At 45.8% G+C, this 16,576-nt stretch overlaps 1 long non-coding RNA gene across 1 annotated transcript; it reads right to left on the reverse strand.

Moving 5' to 3' along the window:
* Window positions 1–498: 498 nt before the first annotated feature.
* On the reverse strand, window positions 499–15,933 carry LOC147577381 (uncharacterized). Its single transcript, XR_015255813.1, has 4 exons — window positions 15,726–15,933; window positions 14,036–14,141; window positions 13,572–13,680; window positions 499–1,578 (listed from the first exon to the last, which is right to left on the reverse strand). It is a non-coding gene; the product is annotated as an uncharacterized LOC147577381 (long non-coding RNA).
* Between the last annotated feature and the right edge of the window lie 643 nt (window positions 15,934–16,576).

Genomic DNA, 16,576 nt, shown 5'->3' on the forward strand with positions numbered 1-16,576 from the left:
TGTCTCTGGGAGACAGCTGTGTGAGAGTCCTGCCTCACCCGTGCCACCCACATCTTCCTGCAACGAGGGGGACGCAATAAGCTTTTGTCGTGCTGAATACTGAGATGAGAGGTGGAGGAGGGTGACCAGCAGCTAGTGCCAACAGTCCCGGCTAATACAGAAATCGAGTAACTTTCCTGGTAACCCACACACCCCTCAGTCCCTCAGGCTTGATCTTTCAGAGACAACTTCGAGCCTCCCTGTCTGCCCCTTCATGGAAGTCTCATTCCACAGTGTCTCCTTCCCACCTCTCCTCTCTTCCCTTCCCCTCTCTCCTGCTGCTACCACCTGGATGGCTCAAATGGCCTTCTAGAGGGTGGCTTGCTTCTCTTGGAAGCACCCTTCCACGCTGCCGGAACCATTTCTTTATGGGGCCCTCGGACCCTCTTCAGCCCTCCAACAACACACCTAGCGTTACCCTGAGAATTGCCTGGATCCCAACAGTCATCTCTGGGCCGCTTTTCTTAAAGCTGTTGGTGAATAGCAATATTCTCCTTGCAAATGCATGCAGAAATCTCCATTATGTCCTTTATTGTTTTAAAGGGACAATAATTTAAGGCACTATTTACAAGTTTTTGATAACAACAACAATAATAGCAATGACAGAGATGATAACCCCGCCTTTTTTTTCCATTGTAGAAACTTCCAGCCATTCACCCTATCAATCCCTTAAAATAGTCCTTCCTATCTCCACTCTTCCCTTTTGGGACATGACCTGGGTTTCTGTGTCTAATCTCTAAGATCCTAGGGTGGTACCCACATAGAGATTTTTTTTTTTTCAATTGCTTCAGGCCATAGGGGAATTTTGTGCTGAGAAGACAATGCAATTTGTGCTTTTTCCCACCCTTCTGGAGGAAGAAACATTTCAGGGGGCACCACACCTAAACATCCTGGGCATTTCCAGCAAATCTCAGCAGATGATGAGATGTGGTGGGAAAAATATGGCAGTTGAAACCTATAATGCAGATTTTTTCCCCCAATCATTGTAGGTGTTCAATTAAGGTAGATTAACCTAGTCTTTTATTGGTTCCTCTTCACTTGCTCTTGAGTTGATCAAAGGGTAAAAAAATCTTTAGTGAAATGATTGTATATGATTATTGGATGGTGACTTAGTGATGCTGGAGAGAGTGAATTGTTGACTGATTGAGTGAATGGATATTATAATCCACTAGCCTCACGGTCATGTGAGGGCTGTGGAAAGCAGGCTTGCCAGAGTCAAGAGACCTGGGCCTCGGCCTTAGTCCTGTTATGAGCTCAACCGTGTGATCATGAGCAAGTCACTAATGCAGACTGATAGTTGGTTTTATCACTTGTAAAATAAGGAAGTCGGACTAGACCAGTGCTTCTCACACTTCTGTGTGGACACAGATCACCCGGGATCTTGTTTTAAATGCAGGTCCTGACTCAGGAGGTCTGGGGTGAGGTCCAAGTTTCTTCATTTCTAACAAGCTCTTGGTGATGCTAGTTCTGGTCTGGGAGCCACACTTTGAGAAGCAGAGGTTTCAACAGGAAAGGTCCCTTTCCTAATGTTCAATGGCTCTGTTTTTGACACATTAGAATAATCAGTTTATTTGCTATTCAGCAGCTGAACTCCTTATAAAAGATACATTTGTTTGACCCATTGGTTTCTTCCCGTATAATTCAGAATGAAATCCAAATTTTGCCATATGGGCCTATACAGCCCAATACGATCTGATTCCCCCCCTCCGTTACTTTCCTAACCCCATTTCCTACCACGTCTTCCCCTTGTTTATAGATATATTCCTGCCAAGGTGGCCTCTTTGCTGTTCCAGGCATGCTCTAGACTCAGAGCCTTTGCATGTGCTGTTCCCTCTACCTGAAATACCTGTTCCTTAGATATCTGTGTACTTTGGTCTTTGCTCAAATGTCTTGCCAGAAAGAACTTCCCTGATCACCCTATAAAAATTGTTCCCCATGGGGTGCCTGGGTGGCTCAGTTGGTTAAGCATCTGACTTTGGCTCAGGTTATGATCTCATGGTTCATGAGATCAAGCCCCAGATCGGGCTCACTGCTGTCAGTGAGGAGCCTGCTTTGGATCCTCTGCCCCCCCCACCCCGCCCCTCCCCTGCTTGCACACTCTCTCTCTCAAAAATAAGTTAACATTAAAAAAAATTGTTCTCCACTACCACCCTATCACTCTTTAATTCCTCATTTAATTTTCATTCATAGCAAATATTGCCATCTGGCATCTTGCACATAAGTTTTGCAGTTAGTAATTGTTTTATTTATTGGTGTGTTTGCTTTAATATTTGTGTGTTTACTAGACTCTATGTCTATTGTTTCTCTCCCCTACCAGAATGTAAGCTCCACAAGAGCAGGAATTTTATCTATTTTGTTCACTGCTTTCCCCTCAAGACCTGAACAGCACCCAACCATCGCTTGTTAAGTGAGTGAGTAAAGGAATAAATGAATAGAGAAAGTGAGATATGGATAGGCTATTAAAATTTTTTTAAGTTTATTTATTATGAGAGAGAGAAGAAGAGAGAGCATGAGTAGGGTAGGGGCAGAGAGAGAGGGAGAATTCCAAGCAGGCTCCACACTGACACAGTGCAGCGCCCAATGTGGAGCTCAAACTCACAAACTGTGAGATCATGACATGAGCCCAAATCAAGAGTCGAACGTTTAACCGACTGAACCACCCAGGCACCCCTGGATAGACCATTTTAAAAAAAGGGGGAGGGTCCTGGGGTCCTCGGCACTGACAGCACTGAGCCTGCTTAGGATTCTCTCCTCCCTCTCTCTCTGCCCCTCTCCCACTCATGTCTCTGTCAAAATAAATAAATAAACTTAAACACACACACACACACACACACACACACACGGTCCTCTGCTGTCATTTGACCCATCTGTACCCTCTCTGTTTCCAAGAAAACCTGTGAGTCTCCTAACTCCTAAAGACTGCCAGAAAAAAGAAGTCTGCAGGGAGAATGGCGTGGGGTTCACCCTAGCCACAGAGCAGTTCTGTACTTATGACTCACTTGACTTCCCTTTGCTACCACTGTCACCTGAGAGGTGTATATCTCCCTGGTTGGAGAGTGACTACATCAGGTCACCATTCAGATCACTGAACTAACTCCCCTCACTCCATTCTAGGGCCATCATTGGCCTCTTGATTATGACTTGGCTTTGCAAGCAACCTCCCACAGTGAGAAAGAACAGGCTGGTCAGGCTGACCCAAATGCCCGCTTCACCAGGCGTTTATACATCTCATTATAAATTAATCATTTGGCATTCTGCTTTATCCCCTCCAGTCTCCTCTGAGTGAGTCAGCTTTCTGAGTCCCATTAACTTTGGGGCCCTGAGGAGATCAAGTTTCTGAACCTTCAAGGCCAGACCCTGGACAGCGGCTACGTCTACAATGTGACTACCCTCTGAAGGCAGTCAGCAGTTGGCCTGCTGGTCTTTCTTGGGCTCTCCCAGCATTACTGCAAGCTTTGTTTAGCATTTTCCCACAGACCCAGCAATTCCACCTAGAGAAGTTTGTACTAAGGAGAGAATTGGCTAAGTATGTAAAGACATATGCAGAAAGGTGCTCATGATTGAAGTCGTCTGCCCTCTTCCTCAGCTAAAGGTGGTGGTGGTAATTTTGTATCCCATGCAGACACAGATACAGATGCTCTGTATCCTCAGAGTGTGGGTGGGTGCTAGAAACCCCCAGGCCCTGCCTCATATAGCACCTGGAAGTGGGGGGTGGAGTGGCAAATTAGCTGATAGTGGTGCCTCTTACTATAGTTGTGAGGGGAAACAGAGTAGCAATGGTTTAAGTAATCGGTACCCAAAAACCCAGAAGTGAATGAAGCTTTGGTCTCATTTAGTGACCAAGGAATTAGGGAGCCACATTTATTGCTGGGGCCAGGAGTGGAGTCCTGATCCCAGAGCAATGGCTGGCCTGGGTGGGCTGAGCCCTGGACCAGGAGGTGGCCCAGTCGTCTGTTCTGGCGATTGCTCTGGGCATTCCGGGGGCAGGTTTGCAAGTTGACCTAGAAGTCAGCCAACGTCAGATGGGCTCCAGTCTCCGGCCTCTCCTTGAGGCTTCCGTCTGGAGCATGCAGCTTCTCCAGCCAACCAAAGGCCCCTTATACTCCCTTTCTCAGGGAGCCTCCCCCGACCCCCTCATTCTCCGGGGAGCCTTAGCCCCACAATCACTCCTCTCACCACTTGAGAGGAAGCAAGCTACTTTTAGTCTCCAGAGATGATTCACCCTCCCAAGGGTGACCAACATGACCTCTCTCCCTGAAGCAGGAAATAACCCCCAAGTTAGCAAAAGCCTGGGAACAACTGATCCATCAGTCGGGGTCTGGCTCACTATGTTAAGGTTTATTCATATAGCATATTAAGGTTTATCATAAAGCCATTAAAGTGAAAATACAGATCTATACTAAAAGTGAAAAAAAGAATGTGACAAAACTGCCCATTCTTTTACTCTGGTCCCGATTTTACAAAACTATGGATGTGCAAATATAAGCACATGTGCATGGAGAAATAATTGAATGATACTCATCAAAATGCTAACAATGGTTATCTCTGGGTGGTGAGATTTCTGGTAAGTCTTTTTTATTCTTCTCTGTATTGCTTGACATTTTACAATGAGCATGTTTATTTTATAATTAGGAAAAAAGGACTTTCAGTTTGAAAGAAAAAGCTTCCATTCAATTTGGCATACTATAATGTTCAAAATGCCGGAGCAGTGGCCGGTATGAGGTACCCTGGAAACACAGAGTTGAGAGTGGCATTCACCCTGCCCAGTGTGTGCAGGACCAACATGCCCCGGTCAGATGACCTCTATGGTAGGTCTTCCTATTTCAAGAATCTATGGCTTGAAGACGCCAAACAGTATCTCTAGATCAAAACTATTTATAAGAATCATTTCCTTCATAATGAGTTGGAACTTCCACTAACTGCTTGTGTTTAGATGACATCATCTCTGAGATTTATGTGAAATGACTCCTTTTCCTTGATGTTATCAGGGCGCTTCAGCAGTTGAGTTCCTTATATTTCTTTGTGTTTAAATGATATCTGAAGAAGCTGTCATTTGTCAAGGTTTAATTGTCTCCGTTATTTTTTTTCTTGGTAAGTTTCCAGATCATTGCTGGGTAGATTTGATACTGGGGCCAGCAAAGATATTGAGAGAACGGATCTGCCTCCAAGTTCCAGGTTCTAATCCAGATCTTCCACTTTTTGGCTATATGACCTTGAGTTAGTCACCTCTCTCTGAGCCTTACCTTTTTTCACTTACATAAAAGGGGAGAAGGAAGGAGGTTAGACGAGATGATTTTAAAGATCCTGTCCATCTCTGCCTCTCTATGATGAGTTTTAACCCTGAGATTATAATAGAATGTCTCATGGTTTTGGTCCCAAATATTCTTTTTTTTGGAGGGGGGGGGGGCAGCAGGGAAAAGTTTATTAGAATATAAGATCAGAAAGGAAGAATAGTATGAAAGTTCTCTTTACAGAGAGGGGGCATTTGAAAGTGAATGCCCCCTGGTCCCAAATATTCTTAAAGTTATCTCAGTATAGGGGCACCTGAGTGGCTCAGTCAGTTAAGTGTCCGACTTTGGCTCAGGTCATGATCTCACAGTTCATGAGTTCAAGCCCCACATTGGGCTCTGTGCTGACAGCTCAAAACCTGGAGCCTGCTTTGGATTCTGTGTCTCTCTCTGCCCCTTCCCCGCTCACACTCTGTCTCTGTCTCTCAAAAATAAACGTTAAAAAACTGTTTTAAGTTATCTCAGTATAACTGGAAAATTTTATTGTTGAATAATACCTCAGAGTCTACCGCCTGAATTCCTCCTGCACTACCCCCACTAGGTAGTCACCCAGTACCTACTAACACCTCAGAGACAAGAAGCCTCCCAAAGCAGCCCATTTCCCTTTAGTCAAAAAGAGCATTTAAAAGACGTTTCTTCACAGAAGTGAAATCTGTCACCCTGTAACTTCCACCCAGAGTTCCACGCTCTGAGTCACTTTGCAAAGGGCATGTAAAAGGCACTACTCTCTTGTTCCCTTCAGTGCCCCCTGGGCAGCCTCAATGAAAGCGCTTCCAATTCCTGACACGGATTTTTTTTGTTGTTTTTTTTTTTTTTTGAAGACACTGATCTTGGGGGAGGGAGTCTCCCCCTTCCTCTTTGAGACCTCAGAACCTGGAAAAGGGTGAGCACTTCTTTACTCAAAGCTGCAGTGATAAATGCGAACTATATAGAATAAGGAGTGTGGAAAGTCAAATATTGAATCCCTTTGCTTTGTTCTTTTGCCCTGAGTGTAAGTCTGAAGCCTCACTGCCCTGACCTATACCTTGTGGTTGTCCTGTCCTTTTCTAATATTAGCCTTTCTCTCCCTTCTCATAGTCTCTCTTTCCTTTTCATAGCCCCTGTCCTCGGAGTCCCTGCATCACCCCACCCCATTTTGCTGAGTTACCAACACTCTCACCAGAAATCTCCGGGTCTAAGTCCCTTCTAGTGCTTGTAAATTACTCAGCCTCTGGCATCTCACTCTCCTCTCTCCACTTTCTGCCACTGGGTACAGAGGAGAGGTGGTTCTGAGACCCAACAATGAAAATAAAGGACATCTAGAATAAAGGGGACTTCCACTTCAGAATGCGGCTTGCTTTCCCCCAAAAATGTTAGACTAAAAAATGGATTACAAACTTGCAACTAGTGGATGAATACAACACGGAGAGCTAATAATGCACAGGATAGTGATTATGGTCAATACTGTATTATAGACTTCAAAGTTGCTAAGAGACTAGATCTCCAGGGTTTTCACCACAAAAAAGAAATAATAATTATGTTATGTGCATGCCTGATGGAGATGTTAGCTAAAACTACGATGGTAATCATATTGCAATATATAAATGTATCAAATCAATACTTTATATACCTAAAACTTACATAATGTTCATGTCCATTATATCTCGGTTTAAAAAGAACAAGATAAAGGGGTGCCTGGGTGACTTGGTTCATTGAATGTCTGGTTCTTGTTTTTTAGCTCAGGTCATGATCTTGCAGTTTGTGGGTTTGAGCCCCTCATCAGGCTCTGTGCTGAGAGTGAGGAGCCTGCTTGGGATTCTCTCTCTCCCTCTCTCTCTCTCTGGCCCTCCCTTAGTTGTGTTCTCTCTTTCTCTCAAAATAAACTTAAAAAAAAAAAAGATTAAAAAGGATTAATTAATCCTTCAATGAGTCTATGTTAGTACTTCATGTTCCTTTCGTCAACATAATTTTAATCTTTCATTTTGTAGAGGAACAAAGGTCCCTCTGCTTTCCCAATCCTAGAGTTTCAATACAAGGTACTCTTCCATTTACTTCAGAAAATCATGACTTCATGCTCCCTAACTCTTGGGTTTCTCTGCTGGATGAGAAGGTGGGAAATAGGAGGGACTTTAGAGACAGGCATTTCTAACATCTCTATCAGTCAAGATTCAACTAGAGAAGAACAAGTAGGAGATATATACGAATATATAGACATTTATTGCAAGGAATTGGTTTATGTATTTCTGGGGGCTGACTAGATAAGCCTGAAATTATGGGGCAGAACTTCAAGAAAGGTAAGCTGGAACTCTCAAGTGACTTTCTTCTCCAGGCAAGCCTCAGCTACCCTCTTAAGACCTTTGAACTCATTGAACCAACTGATTATCTAGGATAATGTCTCTTACATAAGTCAATTAAGAACTTTAATCTTATCTACAAATTACCTCCACACCGCATTTAGATCAACATTTGGCTGAATAACTGGGGACTGTGATCTAGCCAAGTGGACATGTAAAAGAGACCCAACACATCCCTCAAATACCTATCTTGGAACTTTGGAAGTGACTTGTTCTATATATGTGCTTATTTCCTTTTTCTATAAGGAAAGGAAGAATTGATAGAAAATGTGCCTGCATGTATCAAATTTCTTTAAAAATGTTTACCTCCTTTGCTTAGGCCAGTCATAACCCCCTCCTTTGCATGTTAATAAAGAGGCGTATGGAACCCAAAGTGGCTGGGTGTCAGTCTCAAATTCTAGTTCAATGGAAACATTGTGTTTCCCAGTGTAAGCATTCCTCTTTTTGGAACTAAGATTTCTAGACCAGTGGAGCCTAAGAGCACGAGGAAAGAAAGCAGGAATTTTTCTAGTGGATCATTAAGAATAATAGTGAGTGGAGGGACTCCCATTTCCACCCCTTGATTCCTGAACCATGAATCCTGTCTATGGGAGAAATAGCATTAGATATTGAATACTTGTTTAAAGAATATACAGTATTCTAAAGGACATTACCCCAGCCCTACAAGATATTGTCACCTAGCTGGTACTGTAACTGTGTCTTCAAAAGGCCATCCCACCATTCTATCAAGTCAGCTGATTCAGGATGATGGGGGAACGTGGTAAGACTAGTGAATTCCACAAGCATAGGCCCATTGCTACATTTCACTGGCAATAAAGTTAAGTCCCTTGATCAGAAGCAGTGCTGTATGGAATAATATGATGACAGATAAGGTATTCTGTAAGTGCACCTATGGTAGTTTTGGCAGAATCATTGTGTGCAGACAAGGCAAATCTACACCCAGACTAAGTGGCTATTCCAATAAGAACAAAGTGCCATGATGGAACAAAGTTTCCATGATGGAAATGGTCCAATGTAATCAATTTGCCACCAGGTAGCTAGCTGATCACCCCAGATGATCTCTGTGTTGGTCTCTGCTGCTGGCACATTGGGCACTCAGCAGTGGCTATAGCCAGGTCAGCACTGATGAGTGGAAGTCCATGTTGCTGAGCCCATAGCATGACCTCCATCTCTGCCACCATTCCCACTTTGTTCACGAACCCAGTAGGCAATGATAGGACTGAGGAAATAAGGTGACAGGTAACCATAAAATAGGGTGTCTTATCCACTTGATTAAATTTTCCCCCTGCTAAGGCTACCCTTTGGTGAACATTCACATGGAATACAAATACATTCACATCTTTTGCCCATTCAGAGAGGTCTATACACTTACCTCCTTCCCAGACCTCCTTGTCACTAACTTTCCAATAATGTTCCTTTCAAGTCCTTGACCATCCAGCCAAACCACTGACCACAGCCCATGAATTAGCATAGAATCTTGCCTATGTATGAACGTAAGAGTTCTGAGTTGAGTGAAAAGTAGTATATCTTGGATCACCAAAAACAGAGTCATGATGGCCCTTCAATCAATTCCTAGACTTGAACCAGTTTGCAGACCTAGAACCTCTTGAATGAAGTAGAGACCAGGTTCCCTTGAGGAAGAACTCTACTAACATTGTTAATCTTTCTTTCAGTCTTCCCCAAAGGGACCGTGATCCACCAGCTAAACACCATAGGTCTCTATGAGTCATAATATTGTGATTATTGCTTGGGCTCAATTGTCCATGATGGTAACCACACACAGCTTGTCTTTGGTGATTAAGTGATTATCACTTGGTACCTGCCGCTCCAAGATCCCATTATCCCCTTGCATGAGGGATATAAGTTTGGTGGTTGCAGTTCCTATTGGAAAGTTTGACCTATAGACAAGAGTGACCACAAGGAAGCTGAGGCTCCCTTCACAAACTTATTTTCACAGTCAGAGCAAAAGGTTTGTACTCCTGACCCTGCTGATGTTGGTGAGCAGGTCTTACATGATAAATTGACTTTAACATACCAGTCTCCCTAAGCTTTTGGCTACCTTCCTCTACAATATGCCAAAGCTGTTCTGGCATTTAACTTCATTTTGTGTAGGCCACCTTTAGATCCATGGTTTAGCCAACGAACCAAACTGTAGAGACCTTTTAACCCCTCAATCTAAAACACTGAATTCAGGGAGTGCCTGGGAGGTTCAGTCGGTTAAGTGTCCGACTTCAGCTCAGGTCATGATCTAATGGTTTGTGGGCTCGAGCCCCGCGTCGGGCTCTGGGCTGACGGCTCAGAGCCTGGAGCCTGCTTCTGATTCTGTGTCTCCCTCTCTCTCTGCCCCTCCCCTGCTCACGCTGTCTCTCTCTGTCTCTCAAACATAAATAAATTTTTAAAAAATAAATAAACATTAACAAAGAAGAAAATTTTTTAATAATAAAAAAAAAATGTGCCCCAAACTATGTTAGCCACGTCTATAGGCAGGCTAGAGAAAGAAATCACCTCTAGTGTTACAGTTGGGTGAAAGACAGGATGGTACCTGGGGGTGGGGAGGGGGAGGAGGAGTTGGCAGTTGATGCAGGCAGGATTGGGAGAACAATCCAAGCTGGGCATTATTATGTGACAAATGGAAACTCTAGGGCATAGGTGATTAAGTCACAACAGCTTCTGCTTATTGAGCATTTGCTACATGCAAGCACTGTGCTAAATGCTCTACACACACTATCTCATTTGCTGCTCATGGTAACTCCATGAGGTAGATATTTTTATTCCCATTGTACATATGAAGGAAATCAGATGGTCACAAAACTAGTAAATGACAGGAACAGGATTCAGACCCTGGTCCAGCTCCCCCCAGTCCTTGTCCTTATGTAATCCAGCATGAACGGAATTAATCGTGGAGCGAGACAATGGGAGAAAAGATAGGATGAAGACAAATCATGAAACATTTTGTTTATGGATTCTTCAGTGCCATTATTTAACATAGAGGCTGGGGTGGGGGTAGGGGGAAGGAGGAAGAATGGGATTAGAATTATGTCACTTCCAGTGGCCATCGGGAGGTAGTCGAGAGTTGGGTTAGGAGGCTATGGCCCTGATCCAGACTTGGAGTAAGAAACCCACGGCAAGCCCTCAAGCCTTGCTACTCAAGCATGTGGTTTGTGGACCAGCCGACTCTGAGTCACCTAGAGCTTGTCAGAAATGCACACTCTGAGCCCTGTCCAGACCTACTGAATCATAGTCTACGTTTTAACCTGATACCCAGCCAATTCTAACGCACATTGAAATCTGTCCAGCGTTGCCATAAAGGACAGGAGCTCTGCCTGGGTGCCGCACTCCTCCTAGAGGTACACATCTTTTGGGGACGGTGGATCCCTTTGAGAATCAGAGGAAAGTCAAGGACCCTCACCCTGGAAAAAAGTGCTGATGCATACCAACAGTAGCTTACAACTTTAGGGGCATCACGGAGCCCTGAAGAGCATGAAGACCACTGCTTGTCTGTAGGGATCCCCAAATCTTTTTTTTTTAATATTTATTTATTTTTTGGAGGGAGGGAGGGAGAGAGAGAGAGAGAGAGAGAGAGAGAAGGAGACAGGCAGACAGAGCGCAAGCGGGAGGGAAAGGAGAGGGAGACACAGAATCCAAAGCAGGCTCCAGGCTCCCGGAGCTGTCAACAAAGCCCAACGCAGGGCTCGAACTCACGAACCACCAGATCACGACCTGAACCGAAGTTGGACACTTAACCAACTGAGCCACCCAGGCGCCCCAGGATCCCCAAATCTTAATTCATCACTGATTTAGTTGGGGAGCAGTGGTGAGGAGTTTACAGTTAAAACCAATTTCAAATCTGAAGTCACAGATTGTCATTTTAGAGACCTCTTCAGAGCTGGGACCAGGCTTCCCACACTGCAGCCAGGGCCAGGACTCTGCTCCCCTCCTCCCCACCCTCCTGGCATTGTTCTCCAAATCCCCTGGTGGTCTGAGCAGATACCCTGGAGCAACGAAACAAGGCCCACCCTGGCTTCCTGGAGCTGGATGGGGCTGGCCTGCCTCCTTTCCTTTAGTCCCAGAAAAGCCAAAATTAGCCTCACTTTTGTTCCTTTTCTCAGGAGCCTCTACATTGTATCTCAGGAAAGGATTATTGTGCTCTGGGGACCCTATCTTATCATGGGGTGTGGGGGAGGTGATGAGTGAAAGGAAAACTGTCTTTGACAAATTGGTTCAATTTGGACAATCACATGGCTTTCCAGTAATTGCCCACCACTGCCTCAGTAAGGCTATTGTTTCAGCTCCCAAATATTTAGCTAAGTAGGAGGTGGGGAAGGTTGGGGAGCGGTCAGAGGTTTGAGAGCATGAGAATGTGGGGAAAGGACTTTGGTGAGGCTCTGGCATTATGTTGGGAATGGTGACACCCAGGAGGCTCTGGTCCCCGCACATTGAGTTCCTTATCACTAACTGAGTTCTTTGGAGCTCAGGAAAGGTCACTTAGGGTCACTGCCTGAATGCAGAGGAGTGGGAGAGACCCCTTCTGAGGTAAGGGCTCTGGAGGCAGTAGCATTTGAGCCTAGTTTGGTTCAGTAATTACCTCCTTCTTGGCTGGATAGCCTGCCTTGCTGACTCCTCTGGAGCCAGATGAAAATACTCTTTCACCTCTCACAGCGAACACTGCTCAGAAAAACAAAACCATGCACGGTAAGCCAAGGAGCAAATAGGACTTGAGCTGTCAGAGCTAAAGGTTTCACACAGAGAATTCAAGGCATGACCAGGCATTTGTCCTTATACGACTTTTCAAAAAATTCCTGGGTCTCCAGGGAGAGAGTTCCCGCTGACCTCACTCAGGCTTGCTCAGCCTGACATCACAGGACATTCAGGAGATGAGGCCACAGCAGCACATGAGAATGTGTGTTATCGATGGGGAGCACTTTTCCCCTGTGCTCCTGTGGTCATCTGTCTGATATGCCTGTGGGTGGAGGGGGGCAAAGGGAAGGGAGTGTCCAGTCACCAGCGACAGAAAAGAGCCATGAGGTCATCGGAGCCCAAGGCTTTCCTCACTGACCATTGGCAGCAATGGTGTCCTAGCTTGCATTCCCAGGGCTCACCTCCACTCTCGCGGAGGGTTTTGATATTGGGATTCCTGCTTTAGACATACATTTTTTGGGGCGCCTGGGTGGCGCAGTCGGTTAAGCGTCCGACTTCAGCCAGGTCACGATCTTGCGGTCTGTGAGTTCGAGCCCCGCGTCAGGCTCTGGGCTGATGGCTCAGAGCCTGGAGCCTGTTTCTGATTCTGTGTCTCCCTCTCTCTGCCCCTCCCCCGTTCATGCTCTGTCTCTCTCTGTCCCAAAAATAAATAAACGTTGAAAAAAAAAAAATTTTAGACATACATTTTTCTTCCATCTGAAATTATGCTCCAATAGCCAGACAGGGGATATATTAATTGGCAAGAGATTTAAGATTTAACGTTGAGGGGGCATGTGGGTGGCTCAGTTGGTTGAGCGACTGACTTCAGCTCAGGTCATGATCTCATGGTTCTTGCGTTCGAGGCCCGCACTCTCTCTCTCTCTCTCTCTGCCCTTCCCCTGCTCACACTCTCTCTCTCTCAAAAATAAGTAAACGTTAAAAAAAGGTAAAAATACAAATAAATACTTTAAAAAAAAGATTTAATTTTGAGAACTGCATTGTGTTTCCAGCTTCTGATGCCAACTGTCTGATTCTACCTGGGATGCCGCCCTTGCCTCTAACAACTCCCTGCCGGGGCACGACTGTGTGGGTAGCCTTCCATCCACTTTGTCCACACCCTCCTCACAGGTCCCCTCCTTGTTGCATCTCAGTAGGATTTGGGGTCCCCGCCCTCTCCACTCCCAGACCCAGTGCATCAGCAATACGTGAGAATCTATATGATAAACAGACCAACCTGATGATTCGGCTGTGCACAGAGTCTGGTAATCATCGAGTCAGCTGATCTCAAAGGACGGATTTAGCTCCAATATTTTAGGATCAAAATGTTCTGGGGATGGCAGCCTCTGGGGAATAAGCGCACAGCCATTTGCACAGGTGAGTATTAATAACCATTAGGTGTCAGTCTTCTTAATTCAGTGATTCTCTGCCTTGGCTGCTTATTAGAATCACGCGTGCAGTTTGTAAAAATTGCACATGACGTGATTTCGAAGCAGACAGTAGATGTGTGGGGTTTTGCCCTCTTCTCTAGGAAACAAAAAAGTGCCTGAGGATCCCTGGCCGTGGTTCCACCACAAGGGCACGTGTTGGCACGTGGTAATTAATCTCTTGGGGAATCTTCCTAATGAGGGTCAGTCACTTGGCACCATAGAGGACAGACAGCCTTCTGAACAAAATGGGGTGTGGGGCCCCAGGACTCACCCTGGTAACTTCCTTCAAAGAGTAGCCTCACTGGGGAAAGGGATACGCTCAGATCCTTAGACTCCAAGACGGTGACAGAAAAGCTTCGGGGGCGCAGGGTGGGTCTCTGTGGGGAAGAGAGTGAAGATTCAGGTTTCGCCAGCTGGAGGGGCTGGAACCAGTCTGACTCAGCCTTGCTCAGCTAGCTGGTCTCCCGGGGAGGAGGCTGTGTAGGTGAACTGCTATTTTAGGAGACCAAGTCAGGGTACCCTTGGCCATGATTAGGAAAGGGGGAGGCTGCTGTCCCTTGTTCCAAGGGCCCCAGCTGGGCCTGAAAGGCTGTGGGGAGCAGGGGGCGTGCACCAGCTGAGAACCGAGGGGATCGGTGTCCAACAGTGACACCATGAGGCAGCGAGAGATCACAGCAGAAGTAATGGTAACTGCTAACCTTTCTTAAGTGTTGTTTGCCCAGCATTGAATTCAGTGCCTTGCACTTATTCATTGATTTAATAACATTCAGTATTAGTTCTGGGAGGGAGTCACAACCACTTCTATTGCGCGGAGAAGGAAACCCAGGCATGGAGGTTATACGGAGAGCAGCTGCTAGGCTGTGAACCAGAGAGTCTGGCTCCAGAACCCATCCCCCTAACAACAGGCTGGCCGGGCTGCCTCTACAGCCACAGCCATCATTTACTGAGTGCTCACTGTGTGCTCTTGTGTGCTCCGTGCTCCCTTAGTCTTCACTGCCATCTTATGAAGTAAGGACTGTTTTTATTCCCATTTCGCAGATGGGGAAAGTGGGGCACGGGGAAGATAGATAAGTAGTGGACCGTTCATCATCCGTCCTCTCTCCTCTGGGAATGGAGGCTGGAAGAATGCCACCTAACCCCATCGCAGCACCTTCACTTTTTGGACTATCTAAGTCTTTCGGGTTCTCAGCGAACTGAAGCAAGACTTGGAGATCTTTACGAGGGGATGCTGAGCTTTAGTGAGAGACAGTCTTTAGTGAGAGACTGGAGAAACAAAGTGGCTGTGACAATATTTCTACCTTGGATTTGTGAGAGCAGGCCATACCAATAACGGGGGGTGGGGGGCTGTTCCAGATACACTGAATCAGAATATATAAAGGGTGGAGCCAGGAAACCTGAATTAAAACAACGAAAACAAACCACAGGTGATTCTAGGGCACAGCCAGGGTTAAGAATTACTCCCTTTATTTCACAGTGATGTTTTACAGCCCCCAGTGAGCAGGCAGCAGTGATTCCAGGAACTGTGGCTAGCTTTCACATCATCTTGCTTAGAAAGAAGCTGCCTGGGGTGCCTGCGTGGCTCAGTCAGTTAAGTGTCCAACTTCGGCTCAGGTCATGATCTCACAGTTTGTGAGTTCGAGTCCCGCATCACGTCAGGCTCTGTGCTGACAGCTCAGAGCCTGGAGTCTGCTTCAGATTCTGTGTCTCCTTCTCTCTCTCTGCCCCTCCCCCACTCCAGCATGCTCACTCGCTCTCTCTCAAAAATAGATAAAAATTAAAAAAAGAAAGATTCTTCCTCTCCCTCTCTCCCTCTCTCCCTCTGCCTACCTCAAAAAAAAAAAAAAAAAAAAAAGGAAGCTGCTTGTAGAAGCTGACCAGAGGGAAGGAGCTGGCTAAGGACTGGGGCAGAGAACCAAAGGCCATGGGGCTCAAGACAGACCCGTATGCTTGTTTATACTCACCCCTCATCTTGTCTGTATAGAAAGTCATTATCTGTTCTTCAAAGACAGGCTCAAACATTTTATTCCTAGTGTAAACTTCCCCTGTCTGGCCACCACTCCTCTAGCCTTGCCCCCCACAAAGGACCGCCCCTCTGTAAGCCCACAGCACAGGCCTCCCTTAGAGCATGGCCCTCCTCTTCCGTTCTCTGTCAGCACCAGGCAAGACACTGCTCACATTCTCAACTGCATGTGATTCACGCACTGCCCCAGCCAGCAGGGTATCTGGGACAGAGAACCTCTCAGAAAGTGCTAGCTGAGTGAACACAAGGGAAAGGAAGAAGGGGAGATTAAAGACAGGAGATAGGGAAGACAAAAAGAGCCAAAGGGAACACCCTGGAGGGAGGATGGCTAGTGAAATCTGATTTAGTGCTGATTCCTCAAGCACACGTGACCTTTGCTCTGACCCATGGGACAGCCACTCCAGGCACTCACCTGGTCACCCCAGAACTGGGTAAGGTACAGAGACAGGAGAAGACGTTTATGATTTCACCAGGAATCATTCCTTATCTCTGTTGATGCTTATAACAATTTTTTGAGATAATAACCTCATTTTACAGCTGAGAAAATGAAGGCTCGGAAAGCTAATAAACATGTCCAAGGTCATGTGGCTAGTGAGCAGAGGACAGATTCATCCAAATTCTTGGCTAGACAAAAGGAGTTCAGATTCTCAAGTTTGGAAGAGCTGTGGCATATCATCTGATCCAATTCTCTGGGCAATGGTGCATCTTTCCCAAAACCTATTCAAGGAGGGGTGATGGAGTTGGGTTGGAATAACTCTAGTGTCGGGGAGCTCCGTGCAACCACAGCAGCTG

The sequence above is a fragment of the Puma concolor genome, chromosome C2 (genome assembly GCF_028749965.1).
Source record: "Puma concolor isolate L17-30 chromosome C2, mPumCon1.1.hap2, whole genome shotgun sequence".
In the NCBI taxonomy this organism is placed as follows: Eukaryota; Metazoa; Chordata; class Mammalia; order Carnivora; family Felidae; genus Puma; species Puma concolor.